The sequence below is a fragment of the Mesocricetus auratus genome, unplaced genomic scaffold (genome assembly GCF_017639785.1).
Source record: "Mesocricetus auratus isolate SY011 unplaced genomic scaffold, BCM_Maur_2.0 Super-Scaffold_100006, whole genome shotgun sequence".
Classification (NCBI taxonomy): Eukaryota; Metazoa; Chordata; class Mammalia; order Rodentia; family Cricetidae; genus Mesocricetus; species Mesocricetus auratus.
The window spans coordinates 87,507,811-87,523,592 of NW_024429190.1; the positions used below are offsets into that span (position 1 = coordinate 87,507,811).

At 42.4% G+C, this 15,782-nt stretch overlaps 1 protein-coding gene across 8 annotated transcripts in view; it reads left to right on the forward strand.

The window, feature by feature from the left end:
* The window catches only part of Thrb (thyroid hormone receptor beta), a 355,538-nt gene that overhangs the window by 282,586 nt on the left and 57,170 nt on the right, over positions 1–15,782 (forward strand). The gene's annotated exons all lie outside the window — the stretch shown is intronic.

Sequence of the window (15,782 nt, forward strand, 5' to 3'; positions counted from 1 at the left end):
GTTTACTTAGAAGGATCCAGATTCTGAGGCGGATGCTTTCCCTTGAAACCCATTATCCAAAGATGGAGTCTTCATCTAGGACTGCAGCGTGAGCAGGCATTTCTAGGAAAGACTTTGAAATTTTGAAAAGAATATTTAGAAAAATGGCAAAATAAGATTTTTTTCAAAGCAGTTGGGTTGTAAAACAGGTCAATCTCCAAGTATGAATGGATGTACACATGCTTATTTTCTTGGGCTACAATCTGGATTTATAAGCAGATTGTATCTTCAGATCTTATAGGTTGTAGCAAAACCTTGCCTGTCTTTGGTTTATAGCCAACATCCTCATGATTTAAGGACCCAGTGAACTGAATTTGACTCATTCACAACTGGTACCTAAGTCCATTCATTCACAGAGCGCCATCCCTATTGTGAGGAATTCTGTTCTTACGTATATAGAGTTCTAAACATTAAACTTTCAGTTTGTTGATATATCTTGAAAGTAAGATGGGTGGGAGTTCCAGTACGCAGGATACTGAGGTAGGAGGACAGCAAATCTGAGGCTAACTAAGGCTAAATATGAGACACAGTCAAAAAAGAAAACTATAAACAGACAAGTTAACGATCTTTGGATTTAAGACTTCACGGTATAGTGGCTAAGAACACATTTTGAGATGGACACATTTGGACTAGGATACCAACCTTTCCACTGTATGTTTAGAGCAAGCATATAAATGCTATGTTGATAAAACTACATAAGATAATGTACTTAAACACTCATCACAGTACCTGAACTGTACTGTACTTTAAACAGCAGCTACCACTTTCCTGGTTATCATTATTATTATTGGCTATACAGCCTAAGTCACATAAACTCCTTGAATAGCCTAGCAAGGAATGGAACTAGAGGAGTTTAACAGATTAGGATGGGTGGGTGGCTGGGCTATCTTATGAAACTCAGATCTTCTTCCAGCCCTTTCCCTAAATCATTCAAGTGCATTCTCATTATTCTGGTATTGAAAGAAAAACAACAGAGGCAAACTTTGTGAGGTTTCCAGAGATACCACCAAGCTTCACTTTGAACTGGGCATAAAACAATGTCCTGATTCAGCAAGGAAATGATACCCAAATGGCCTGATTCACAAAACCTAAGAATCTACTGAAGTAAATTCCCCTCATGCATGAGCACACTGGTGAGTGATGCCTACATTTCCCTTGGGAATTGGTTCTTCTCCATCAGCTCCATTGAGTTTCTATGTCTATAGAGTCTATAAAGAAAGTGTTGTCTGATGGCCATTCATACTGGGCATTTACTTCCTAGCTGGCCACCACCCTTAAAGCAGTTGATGCCCTACCTACTCTTGCATGCATTTATCTTCTAGCGTTTGTCCAGGGATTACTGTGTTGAGGACATTAAACGTGATATCTAAGCATGAAGAAAGAACACTTGAGCCAAAAGGACATTTTATTAGCCTCATCCCCAGCACCCTAGATGTAATTGATGAGAACCAAATGGCCTTGAACCATGTACAAAGGCTAACATGTGGTTCAGCCATTCAAAGCAATAAATTGACTGCTTGAAGCTGCACAATAAGTCCGTCCCTGGATTAGTACTCTATCAGAGCTAGACCAGAACCTTTCATGCGTGGTTTGTGGGCTGCGAACTGATCGCTGTCACTCCCTGCTGGTGCAAGGTGAGACATGGCGGATGCGCTTCAGAAACTTTCACAGCACGTTATCATCGCCACCCACGACCCAGACGCATCATCAGTGGCTGCCACTCACTGAGCCTGGCACACACCAGTTTGGTGCTGTCGCACTTGCCTGATCAGCCACATGGGACCAGAACTGTGCCAAAGTCTTAAGCAAGAAAAGGAATGCATTGGTCTGTAATGGGTGGTTTCTTAATACTCTTACTTCAAATCATTTGGGAATCATTGGCTTGCATGTGTGATGTTCTTAAATGTATTTTGCTTGGAGCTTACTTGGGGCTTCTACCTCGTGTTTCAAGCAGTGCATCTGTACTTTATTAGTTGCCCTCATGCTAAGTGAATTACCTGGTGGGTGACACAAGCCCTGGAGCCCCCTCACATTCTGTGTCAGAGACTGTGCCACCTCCTCCCTTCCCAGAGTCCAAGTTGGTTTGTTCTGTGCTCAAAGTGTGCACACCAAAGAGTGGTACTAACAGTAGTTCTAGCAGATCACTAGAAATGAGACTCTAAGCTGTGCGTGATGACTCACTCTGAAACCCCAGCACCCCAAATGTGTTGCTAAAGAAGGGAGACAGTGAGTTTGAGGCTAGTTCTGACTACATAGTGAGACTTTTACTAAAAGAAGGACTAGAGGGAAGGAGAAAAGAGAACGTGAGATCCCTGGTGGACCTTTGAGTTGGAGTGCCTAGAGCTGAATGAAACATAGAATCTGTTTCAACTGTCCCTTCTAGTGACCCTTTAGACCATAGTGTCCCAAGCCTTTAAGAGAGTCATAAAGATTCAGGGCAGGAAAGGGCCTGCCACCTAGTGGACACACAGGGATATGCCTGTCCCTCCAGTCCCTGCTGCCCTACAAGCCAGCTGGCAGCCCCTCTTGGGAACACTGCGAGCCTGACAGTATGCTCACTCACCCCCTACCCCATGGTAACACTCCATTGGGCGTTCCCTTTCTGGAAAGCCCCTACTGCAGGATTGGAACTCTGAGCCCCTCTGACCACCCAGACCCCCTAAACTTCAGCAAGCTCAGAAGGTTGGTCACAGATAGGGAGGGAACTGGTTCGAGCTAGACCTCAGCAGCCCACCAAACCCATAAAATGGGGCCTCCACAATAGCCAGGAGCTTTCTGGAAGGAAGCAGAGGGGCTGTTGGGATGACAGCCACCTCTCTGGACACTGTTGACAGGACAACAGCAACCTAATTTTCTGAATCTCAGGGTCCCAGAAGGAGAGAAGAGTCAGAACATTTAATGCATCATTTTATTTCATTCTAAATGCTGCACATGGTTTTGCAGTGAAAAAAATGAAAGGTTCATTAAGTTGTAAAATTACAAATAATTTTTAAAAATATTTTTCCATTTACCAAGGACAAACACTATTACATTTCAGTTCTTTCTTTTCTATCTACTTTTGAATAAACTCAGATCATCCGAGGCACATCATTTGTGACCACCTTTTAGTGCTTAGCAATAGGTAATCATCAATTACCTATTTTCCCTTGACATTAAAATATTCTACTGAATACTGACATTTATTGGCAATGGGTTATTCTTTCTTGTAGCTATAATATCAATTTATATTCCCCAAAGCTTAGACAATCTAAAGTAATTTTAAATAATAAAATTTATTTTATTAACAGAGGAGATGACTGTTAATCCATGATCTTCTTAAAGAACAGGTGGCTTCTATTGACAATAACACTTTAAATGATACACCGCTCTCAATTCACCGAGATAACACAGTGCCCTGAAAGTCAGAGACATAAGCACAAATCCCTGTGTGCTTTGTAATCCCTCAAGATAGGCATTCACCCTTTCAGCAGTCAACACTGTCTTTGTCCTTAAGCAAAACACAAGGACATCATCAAGTGAACTATATTGAGAAGGTGAGGGATTACACAGCTGGAGTCCTTCCACAGGTCTGCCAGCTGCTCCATCTGTCTGTGCTCTCCACTGTACCCAACTCACCACAGACCATGATACTCAGTCCCACTGAGTAGAGCAGTCATCCATACACCTTAGGCCAGTAGAGGAGCATTAGTGCTCAACATGATAGCGAGGGCTCACTTCCAGTTTCTGGCATGTAGGAGATAGCTGTGTGCTTTCTTACTTCAAAGGCAGGAGACAAACACTGTAAGTAAGTAAGTAAGTAAGTAAGTAAGTAAGTAAGTAAGTAAGGAGGGACAGATAGAACTCGAAAGGAGGGGCAAGGTACCAACTAACATGGAAGGGAGTGAAAACAAACTGGAAACGTTAATGGAGAAGAAAGGGAGACATCAGAAAGTCAAGGTCCAGGTCCACCCACTTCACTGCTCATTGAGATACAGATGGACCCTGTGGGCATTCCAAGGTCAGTGTGGCTGTGTCTGGAGAAAGGCAAATCTGATCACTTGGTCCCTCTTAAGATACCCTGCCCCTCAGAAATATTTATACAAGGGCCTGAAAGTTCAACTCTTTGCACTTTGGTCCTGTGGCTAATAAATTGGAAAAAACATCAATCTTTCTAACCATAAGGATTTGTTCAGATAAATCAAAGTGTGTCTAAGACATCTATTAGAAAAATGAAAAGCTTATTTTGGAAATGCTCTTTAGGGATACTTGATAAAAAGCAAGCATGCATTAACAATCTGCAGAGTTGAACTAATATGCATAGGGACCAGTTCCCAGGTGAACAACAAAGTTACTTCTGGAGCTACTTAGAGGGAATATGGTGCTGATCTTAATTCTGCATACAAGTGTCTTCACAGATCTTTCCAATAGTGTATCAATGAATATCTTATATGACTGCTTAATAGCAAGAGTCTATGTTTTCACATCTTGAATTCTTGCTTTCTAACTCGCAAGTTCAGAGTGAATCTTTGAGCCTCCCTGATCCTCAGAATAGGGTAATGTGATTGGATGACCTTTCACATTTCCATACAGATAAAGGAGAATGTGAGTATAGGGTAATGCGATTGTATGACCTTTCACATTTCCATTCAGATAAAGGAGATATGGTTGAATGAACTTTTTATTCTGTATAGATAAAGGAGAATATGAGAAAAGCCCTCAATATCTTTTCTAGAATTTATTAGAGATTGAATAAATTATTACTGTTCTCAGGATATACATCATCGTCTAACCTGGGGGCCTTTCTGGTTTCTGTTGCCCTTTCTGACCTCAAGTCACCCAACAGAACATGTGCACTGAAATGAAGGTGGATGAATAAAGCACAGCAGAGAATCACATCGGGGTAGATCAGGGACACAAGCAGTTGGTTCTTAGTAGCAATCAAAATATTTTTGCAAGGCTTTTAAATTTTTAAAACCTTTGATGAAAAATCACCAAATACATAAAATAGCTGAATTGAGGTCCGATTCAGACATTCTGGTTGCAAGTTTCAGGTCTCTCTGATATTATCCTGTCCCGGGATCCTAAGCAAAGTAGTTGGCACAGTGGAACACTCACATTACATCAGGCACAGGTACAGGGGTCCCGCCCATCATGATGGAGATGGTGAGTTCCCATATGCACCTGATTACACAGCCTGGCATGTATTCCTGATTCCGCCACTTGCTACCTATTAAACTTGAGCAAGGCACTTGCCTTGTTAATCTCCATTTTATTATCTGAAAAATGGAGACCTTTTTTTGATAGAAATAAGCTCTTGGATGATGTTACAGAGACTGATCAGTAGATGGAAGATTTACTCCTCTAATGAGGCTTGGGAAGACCATGAGAAGTAGTGTGGGTATTGGGAGTGCCCAACACTCATGGGAGAATGACTGACTACTAAGCCCACTGACTTGAGCCAGCTCTACTATGGGTGAAGGGGAATAGATACAGAGAGAGGCTGCATCCCGTGGTACTTTTGACAGGTAGTTCTCAAAGTCAGGCACAAGTGTTTGGTCAACAGCGACAAAGCACTCAGAAGACCCAGGCCATCTGCCATTTCTGACACAGATTGAAACTGCAAGGAGGTTCCAGTCAAATTTAGGCAAATATGTAAACAGCATTTTGATCCTGACTATAAAGACAGCCTGAGAATCCTCAGATTCTACAGTATCCAGATAACATTTGGAAATGTGGGACCAGCCATTCATGGATTGGTTCTGGCTCTGAATCTAACCACTTAGCATTGGATGAATAACTAATTCTCTCCAACAAACAGCATAGAGATTAATTGATGACAGATAAAGGACAAGGCTCTACATTCCACTGCTAGTTTTTCAATATTGAAATCATATTTCCACTTATGAGGAAGACAGTGTTAGTATGTTAAATCATCACAGGCCAAACAGATAGATAGATAGATAGATAGATAGATAGATAGATAGATAGATAGATAGATAGATAGATAGATAGATACCCAACCTGTGGTCACCATGAATATCTAGTGCACAGTCCAAACGGACTGAAAAATCGTATGTCTCATGCCATCTCTTTCAGTGTTTGTCCCAGAAACCTTCAGGTCCTCCAGGCCCCATTTTCATTTCCCTCACGTGTTTCTGTTGTTTTGTGTTTTTGTTTGGTTGGTTGGTATTTTTGAGGCAGGGTTTCTCTATGGCTTTGGAGGCTGTCCTGGAACTAGCTCTTGTAGACCAGGCTGGTCTCCAACTCACAGAGATCCTCCTGCCTCTGCCTCCCACGTGCTGGGATTAAAGGAGTGTACCACCAACACAAATCCCCTCAAACATTTCTGAAAGCATTGTGTACTCCATAATAAACTCTCTCCCTGAAGGTGTGGCCAGCTCCTTCTGGACAGACCTTTTGGGTCTGAGTATCCCAGAGATCCCAAGGTCACATACCAAAGGTGTCACAAATTCCAGTGGCTTGCCCTCACTCCAGTGACTATACAGTGACTGGTTCTGATGGTGAGCTGTACTTACAGATAACTTTTTCAGATCCAGATGAATTTAGCCTACTTGACATAAGCCTGTTCAGGGTACCAGAAACCCAGAAACAGATGACCTTGGAAATAAGATGAGAGTCAGAAACCCCCATGACCCAAGGCCATTCTCTGTGACCTTGACCTGAACCAGGATTACAAGTTTGGCAAAGTCCTATCCGTGTGACATGTGTCAATATTGACTTATATAAGGAGATTGACTTTACTAAACATTACTGCCTCATGAAATGAGCACCAAACTGAAATAGGACTGTCTAACTCATGTCTCTGTTACAAAGCCACCTGGCATTTGAGTTAGAATATTGTGTGGGGGCCAATGGTTTATTTGTCTAGATGGCAATAGGCTATGGATGGCAGGTTTCACCCCCAATTCCTCATAGTTGTCTCACAATATGCAGCTCTAAAGGCCATAACTATTTTAAATCAAACCTTAGAATTAATGAAAAGATACTTACTGGGCTCTTTGTTTGACTAGCTCTGCAAAGAACTCCTTATAATAAGCCTCAGATATAAAAGTAAAGGTCAAAATCCATGTAAGTAGGATCCACTGCCCTTTAGGAAAGGAAAAATACATGTTAATCTTTCACAGCACTTTCAACCAAATGGGTTTCTATGGAGACAGCTATCTGATATGGATTCATCCCACTTAATATTCATGAGCACTCTTAGGGTACAGTGCCTTCCTTTTGTCCCAGTGCTCATAGACGTGATACTTAACCCTAGTTTTCTTTGGAAGGACAATTCTGTACCTGTGTCTTTATTTTCCTTCTTTCCCCAAAAAAGGACTGGGGGAAATCTGAAGGCTTCACAGTTGATCACAATCAGCCAACATCTCTCTACAAAAGCTGAGAATGTCACACTCATTAAACTGGCCCATCGTTTTCTCCAACAGACCAAAGGCCCTTTGGGTTCACTTATTGTTATGTTGGGTATATACTGTATATATACTGCCTACTTTTGGAGTTGGTTCCCTCCATCTTTCAGGATAGTGACTTTTTTCAAGATATGTAGACTGAATCTTGTGCACATTTCCTCCATTTGTCCTTTATGTTGCATGGTTTCTGAAGGATCACCAAGGCAGATTCCAGAATTACTTTTGGTATCTTCTTTTAGAGTAACCTTGGGTTAACCCACACACCTCTCACCCACACAGTAGCATTCCACACCATTCTCTTTATCTGCATGTGTAGCTGAGGGTATTGTTTGGATTTTTACCTAGCACTATTATTTCACAGAACCACTAACAGTAGGTTATAAAAATCAGTCCTCTTAACCAAACACTTTAGAATAACTCCCAAAACAATTGGTTAGATGACCATGGCAGAATTATCAAGGTCAGGACATTTGACTCTCATGCAAACTACTTTCTAGTTGACAGGTTTTATTCAAATGTCACACTCTGTCCCTTTTCCCACACAATGAAGGGAAATATGACTAAGCTGGAGAGAGGGCCTGACTCTGTAGGATTTAATAGGCTGCTACCACAGGTTGTCCTTTATTCCAGTCTTGCTTTCTGACCCAGGATACAGGGTTATATGCTTCAATTAGTTGTTTTGGGGTCATGGGCCTCTCTCTACAACTTTATTAAGCTATCACTGACAAATAAAAATTGAATTAGCTGTAGTATAGAATGTGTTACTGTGATATCTGTCTACATTGATGTTTATTTAAATCAGGCTTGTCCTCCTCATGTCGTCTCACATCTTTATAATTTGCTGTGGTCAGAACACTTAATATCTAATCGTTTAATAACTTTTAAGGGAAGGGCCCATGGTTGCCAACTGTGTGTATTGCATCATGCTATACTGGACCCCTGAGCGTCTTCCTCCTGACCGAAGTGTAATCTTCATCCAGCATCTGTCCATCTCTCTGCCTCCTGTGGATGACTTCTAGACAGCACCATTCTCTCTGACCCTTTTATATTCCACATCTAAGTAAGATCATGCAGTTTGTTGTTTGTGCCTCACTTATTGCAATAAACATGGTGTCTCCCAGGCTCAGGTCAGTCTACTTGAACCTGGAATAGATCCAAAGTCTTTCTCTTCTCTGCCCTTCTGAGTGTTGGTATTTTGTTTAAGATATATGGGCTTATTCTTCTGTATTTCCCTGAAGTTGGGGTTCACTGGTGTTTCCTTATGACTTTTAGCAGAAGTAGTAAAAAGTCACAGCATCATTTAATCATGTGAATCAGAGAATATCCATGTTCCAGCCCCATGTCTTCACACCCTCACGTGAGTCGGTCATGCCTCTCTGTAGGAACTGGTTCCTTATCTCACTGTGCTCAGCGGAAGTGAGTTTGGTGAAAGTCCTCTTTTTAAGCATCCACTCATGCTCTAAGGGTGAGCTCCTTGGCACTAACAGTTGTCTGTTTTCTGTCCGCTGTGACACATTAGAAGCTAGTGCATGTCTGATGAGTCTTAGGGGAAGACCAGCCTCACAGTTCAAGGGCTTTGCTGTCACACAGCTTTTCACCATTTGGCCTGTTCATTCTTTCCTTCCCTTAACCCAAACCGATTAACTTAGAAAACAGCTGTGGTGTATTTTAGGCTAGTCTTAATATTTAACAGGTAATTTCTAGAACCTTGAGTGAAATAAAATTAAGATTTTTCAGTTCACCATTTATAGATCAGCAAGAAATCAGTCCTATTTTTTTAATGTCTGTAACAAATCCTCTCCCATTCCCTCCTCAAATATTGTTTCATCTGTAACCCATCCTCCACTTGGCAGCAAGCTGAACTTTCTGTTTACAATGGCGTACAATAGCGTTAAAGTGCGTCTGGGCCCTGCCTTGTTTATTGTGGCTTCATAACATACCTGTCTGAGGCAACAAACACTGTGAAATTGTCTTGGTTTCTTTTCTTTTTTTTTTATTTTTCGAGACAGGGTTTCTCTGTATTGTTTTGGAGGCTGTCCTGGAACTCGCTCTGTAGACCAGACTTGCCTCGAACTCACAGAGATCCGCCTGCCTCTGCCTCCCAAGTGCTGGGATTAAAGGCGTGTGCCACCAACGCCTGGCGAAATTGTCTTGGTTTCTACAAAAAATTTTCACTTAAGTGTATTCTAAGTCTGCAGGGCTGTAGCACATGCTGAAGTCCCAGTTAACAGAGACACACATGGAGTCTAGGCCATAAATTGGCAGTCAATCTGTCGAAAACCAGGCAGTGTTGAAAATTCTCCTGGCTTCCTGGCATTAAGTTAGAGTGAAGAACACTCCTGTTTGTTTCCTTAAATGAGGTATACATCTGTCAAAACCTCACATGGCACACCGAGGTTGTATGCAATTTTCATGTGTATATGTGCGCGCATTTTGGATGTCTTAAATTTGTATGTGCTTGATCCCAGGGCACCATGCACGCTGTTCAAGTGCTTTATTTTCAGTTACTTGATGCTTGTAAGCATCCAGGGTACAGATCCTGCTTCCTGTTTGTTGGTGTGTGTGTGTGTGTGTGTGTGTGTGTGTGTGTGTCTGTGTGTGTGTACCTGTTTCCTGTGGGAGTGTGCATGCACAAATCAGGGTCAGAAATCAATAGCAGGTGTCTTCCTTGATTATTTCACAGATTTTTTATGTTTTAATTAATTTAACTTGCCCTCTGACAACTTCATGTATGAATACAATGCATAATGGATAATGGAGTACTTAAATAGATGTGACATCTATGCACAATTGAGTTTTATTTAACTATAAAGAATAACAAAATTATGACATCTGTAGGAAAATAGAAGGAATTGGAGATCATCATGTTCATTGAAATAGCCAAGACTAAGAAAGAAAAAAATCCTCTTTTCTCTCATATATGGAACCTAGATTCTTACATAAATAAATATGTGAACATAGATCCGTACATACATAACACAAATAGAGGGAAAACTATTTGGGAGGAAAAGGAGACTAAAGGAAAGGAAAGGAAAGGGGCAATCAAACGGTGTGGATGACTACATGAATGGTACAACAATATTACTGTAAGGAAAAGCTTTGCTGATGTGGGTTCAGCAATGCACTGGCCTATGACTATAGCAATAGATATACTGGAGTCATTGTATTGCTATGCTAATTTAGCCAGAACAATAAAAGTAGGTTTTTACCCAGGGCCCATGACCTATCTAGTCTCAGGTTCTTAGCCACTTCAGCAATGTAAGTGGTTGGTTGTTCCCATAACATTTATGCCACTGTTGTACCAGTATATCTTGCAGACAGGTCATTGTTATGGGTTTCAGGGTTTGTAGCTCAGTGATATTGATGATTGCTTTTCTTCTCCAGCAATATACATAGTATCTTCCAGAACCATGAGTGCTAGTCAGTAGGGGGTGAGGCTACAAGTTGAGAACCAGCTTGATTTCTCTAAGTTCAATAATTAAGTGGTGTCTTTAGCAACAGAGCATTATTGTCAGGTTGCAATGGATAACTGACAGCATTGACAAGAGCTTGTAATATTTTGGGGAGGGTCATTTCTGTAGGACCCCTTTGTCCAATAATTTAAAAATATGTGACCCATTTCTGGAAATGGGGGTTTTTGTTTGGTAGTATATGATGTCTAGTTGGGGTATCATAACTCCATTTAAAGCTTCTGCAGGAGTAGGTTTCTTTATGGTTCTTCAAAAGACTTTTAGTGTTAGCTGTTCCTCCCATATTCCCCTCTTTACCTTGTCTCCTTTCTCCATTAATTCTCCTATTCTAGATTCCCCTTTATCCCTTTATAAAACTGTATTCTATTTCCCCTTCCTTAAAAGAGTTGTTCCCCTCACCTGGTTCCTTACTAGCTAACTAACTTCTGTGATAATTCTAAATGAAACACACTTATCTAAAGCTTAAAAGCTAAAACCTGCATATAAGTGAAAACACTTTGTTTTTCTGGATCTAGGGTACCTCACTCAGGATGATTGTCTCTAGAGTCATCTGTTTAGCTGAAAAATTTATAATTCCACTTTTCTAAACAACTGAATATTGTAAAAAGGATCCATCATTGATCAAAATTTCTGGCTATCAGCATCACACTGACCATAAATGAGTATCTCTGAGAATAAGATGTAGAATCGTTCGAGTATATGCCCAAGAGTGGCATAGCTAGATCTTTTAGAAGATCTATTTTCAGCTTTTCAAGCAGTAGTGAGGAATTTAGCTGAGATAGGGACAGCACAGAACAGCTATCACTCTTTGTGACAATGTTATAGCAATACTAACAAGAAACAAAGATATTAGGAAAAGTTCAAGCACACAGCTTTTCCTTGAGAAGATCTGAGTTAGAACCCTGAATCTTCAGATTACTTGTTATGCCTCTTGCACAGTTGACTATTTTTCATCTATTAAAATATTACATCCTCAATGATGCACCAAGGAGTCACTGTGGAGGTTAAACATCATGTTGTATGGAAGCACATGTAGATATGGTCTTGGCATGTGAGGTCTCTTGGACACAATAGGGAGGAGGTGCTTGGTGAAAGGCTGATGAGCACAAAGAGATCACTGTCAGCCCACAGGACAACAGTTGAAACTGAAGGCATTGATAGGGTTACCTACTGTCTTAGTTAGGGTTTCTATTGCTTTGAAGAGATACCATGACCACAGCAACTCTTATAAAGGAAAACATTTAATTAGGGCTGGCTTACAGTTTCAGAGATTTAGTTCATCATCACCATGGAAGGAAGCAAGGCAGCATACAGGCAAACATGTTGCTGGAGAGGTAGCTGAGAGTTCTACATCTTGATCCACAGGCAATAGGAAGTGAACTGAGTCCCACTGGACATAGCTTGAGCATATGAGATTTCAAAGCCCACCTCCATAGTGACCCACTTTCTCAAACAAGGCCACACCTACTCCAACAAGGCCACACCTCCTAATAGTGTCACACTTCTATGTGCCAAGCATTCAAACACATGAGTGTATGGAAGCCATTCCTATTCAAACCACCATACCTGCTAAGGATATGAGTGATCAGAAGATGGTTGAAGACTGGCCCCAAAGTAACACCAGTCTCAAAAAGCAAGCAAAGAGCCAGGTGTTGTTGCTCACACCTCAAGTCACTGGCAAGGCTAAAATAGGAAGATCACCATGGGCTTGAGACAAGCCTGGACTACATAGTATGTTCTGAGCCAGCATGGGATAAAAATAAACCCTGTACTACCTCCCCCAAATAGGCTAACAGAAGGGACAGGCCACCCCTTGGAGAAAACTAAAAAGAACTAATCAGAAATAGAAGGCCCATGAGAAAAGACAGCATGGTAGGGAAATGTCTCTACCACCCTTGAGTGGTGGCTGTGCGAGGCTGGTGACAGCCAAATATCCATGCAGTTATGATACTGTTGTATTCAGAGATGCAAAGATGCCAGAAGTCGTTGCTTGTTACCAAAGCCTGAGCAGCAATGACAGTTTGCTACGTATTGTCTGGACATACCAGATCACACAAAGCCAAGTTATAGACCAGGAAAAGTGAGCTGACTAATTAGGCCTAACGACTTTTGGACAAAAAGCAAAGGCAACTCATCAGCCAGGAGCAGGGCAAAGAGAAATGGGCCGCACAAAAGAAGCTCTGAGAATCCTGAACTCAACACAACAGTCAGTGAGGCTGGAGAGGGGGTCAGGAACCAGCTGAGAGGACACCTGCCTTTCTCTACAGGAGTGGCTCTCAGACTATAGCCAGCATCAGAATCAGACAGGGCTTGCACAGGCACCCACATTTTGGGTCTACTAGGTCAGAGCTGAGTCCCGCATTTCTAAGAAGTGTCTAAAGATATGAGTCACTGATCCAAGAGCCACTGTCCAGGATTAAAGAACTTAGGGATCTGGTCTACAACCCTTGTGAGAGCCCCAAGGCTACTTTCTTTTACTGACACTTCTACTGAAAGCCACAGAGAATGAGGTAGCAGAACCTCCGCATGAATGTGCTGGGATAGCCATCCCACCTTAAGGAAGTACAACAATCTGAGCTCTAAGGCGGCTGGAGAAGGCCACAGCATTTCAGGCCTTCAGAACTTCCCTTCCAGAAACCTATTCCATTCCTCACTCGCTGCTCCCCCAGCACAGGCCAGAGCCATCAGTGCGGCCCCAGAGTGTCTTCTCCCCACTTCCGCGTTCCTCTCTGCCTTCATCAACATATTCTGTCCCCCTCAGTTAGCCGCACTGTGTCTCTCCCATGCACATTTTCATAAAAGCACATTTTGTTTTGTGGAGGATTGTGAGCCAGCCTCCCCTTGCTACCCTTTTGTGGAGTTGCAACAGGATAGAGTTATCAAAAAGCTTTTATCGAACCCCAGGAGCCAAAAAAAAATTTAATTAGGAACAAATTCACAGTACAAAATGTTCTAAAGAAAAAAGCTGTGAGCTTGTCCATATCAAAGCAGACTTAGTCTGAGAGCCTGAAGACACAGCCTAGTCTCGGGGACCCTTGGGAACTTTCCCTTCAGACCAAGAGCTCTCCTTCTTGGACTGATCTGTGTTCTCTCACATGTAATTTCAGAAATGCATCCAACTTCCAGGTGTTCCTTCATCCCCCCACATTTGGCTCTACAACCAACATGTAGCCCAGAAGAGCAGGGGTCTAGGTTTGGCTCATCTGTAACAGACATCAATCAGATCACAGGTGTGTGTGTGTGTGTGTGTGTGTGTGTGTGTGTGTGTGTGTGTGTGTGAGTGTGCACGCACATGCGCACGTGTAATGCTGCCACAGCCTAGTAGGTTTGCACATCTGAACCTCCAAGAAGAAGACACAGAGTTTTGTTTATTTGTCCACCAAAGCCCTCTGTTGCTTTTTCTTCAGGCATCTCTCAGGGCTGACATTATTGGACCACTTTGGGGAGGCCATGTGGATATAGCCCAGTAGTCACAGTAAGCTGAAGGGCAGAGTGGTCACTTAGTACTGATAACACAGGATGGCTACCAAGACACTGTGGGTCACACTGATTAACGCGTCTATGGCTGAGGAACTAAAATCCCTTCTTTGAATGACTCAGACTTCTACGGGTTAGAAACCCTGAAGGGAGACAAAACCCATCCCAGGCCTGAGCTGAGCCCCTTCCTCCACAATAGTTCTTCAAGTCTAACATTCCATGCCTGGAGCAGAAGAACCAGGACTGTTTCTGGGGTTTCTGGTCTGTTCTGTGGTCCCAGGGGGTCTGCTCTCCTGGGTGTCCTCTCTGTCCTGTTCTGTGGTCTCAGGGGTCTGCTCTCCTGGGTATCCTCTCTGCCCCATTTTGTAGTCGCAGGGACTTTTCTCCTGGGTGTCCTCTCTGCCTGTTCCTAGGGGTGCCGCTCTCCTTCATGTCTCTCCCTTAAACTGGCTTTCCTCATTAAACCACCTCTGATTTAATTTCCTCATGGATAAGTGAAGTACTTTCAAAATGCACAGCTTCAAAACTCTGGATCCTACAACCCAGAGAAGCCTAGGAGAGGGCTCGGCCTCCATATGTTTCCTATATAGCTGGAAAGTGCTTGGAGGGGTGCTTTAAGATGGGGTGGTCCCAGACTTCCAGGAACTTAGTTAGCCTTGCTCCAGATGAACTGAAGTGAAGCCCATCCCACCTGTATGTCTCCTTCATGTTAAGTCATTGCACTGAGCTTCATCCTAGCTCAGGATGAATATTTTCAGAGTCTCTAGTTTTGCAATAAGGCCTCTCTCTAGACCCCTCCCTTCCTCTGTCTCCCACCTCTTCCTCCTCTTCCTCCTCTTTCTGAAAGGGTCACACTCTATTGCCCAGTGCCGGTCTTGATCTCATGGGCTCAACCAGTCATCCTGCCTCAGCCTCCCAGATGCTGGAACTACAAGCACAGGCCATTATGCCCACCTTGGAGTCCTGAATTTCAAAATCAATGGATCAGAAGATTCCAGATATCAGAGACAAAGTAGTCACGCTCAGAAAGCATCGTAAACCGCTATAGATACCCCCCATCTCACCTACCCTGAGGATCTTTCCATGCCTAAATGGGAGACTGGTCCTGCTACTAGAGGCAATGGGACCTGGGAGAATGGGGCTGACAAATGAGGCAGACTAAACTCATGACACAGCCAACTTTATTCAGAGCATCAGACAATTTATACTCCAAGAGTTAACAAAGGTCACGTGAGTAAAGTTCTTATGAGTTTAAAATGTATACAAACACAAGGACAAGCCCACATGTGGCAAAAACGTGGTTTTTCAAAGAGGTATATAAACAAATAACAGCCAGCTGTAATTAAATAAACAAATAACAGCCAGCTGTAATGAGTAATCTAAAGCA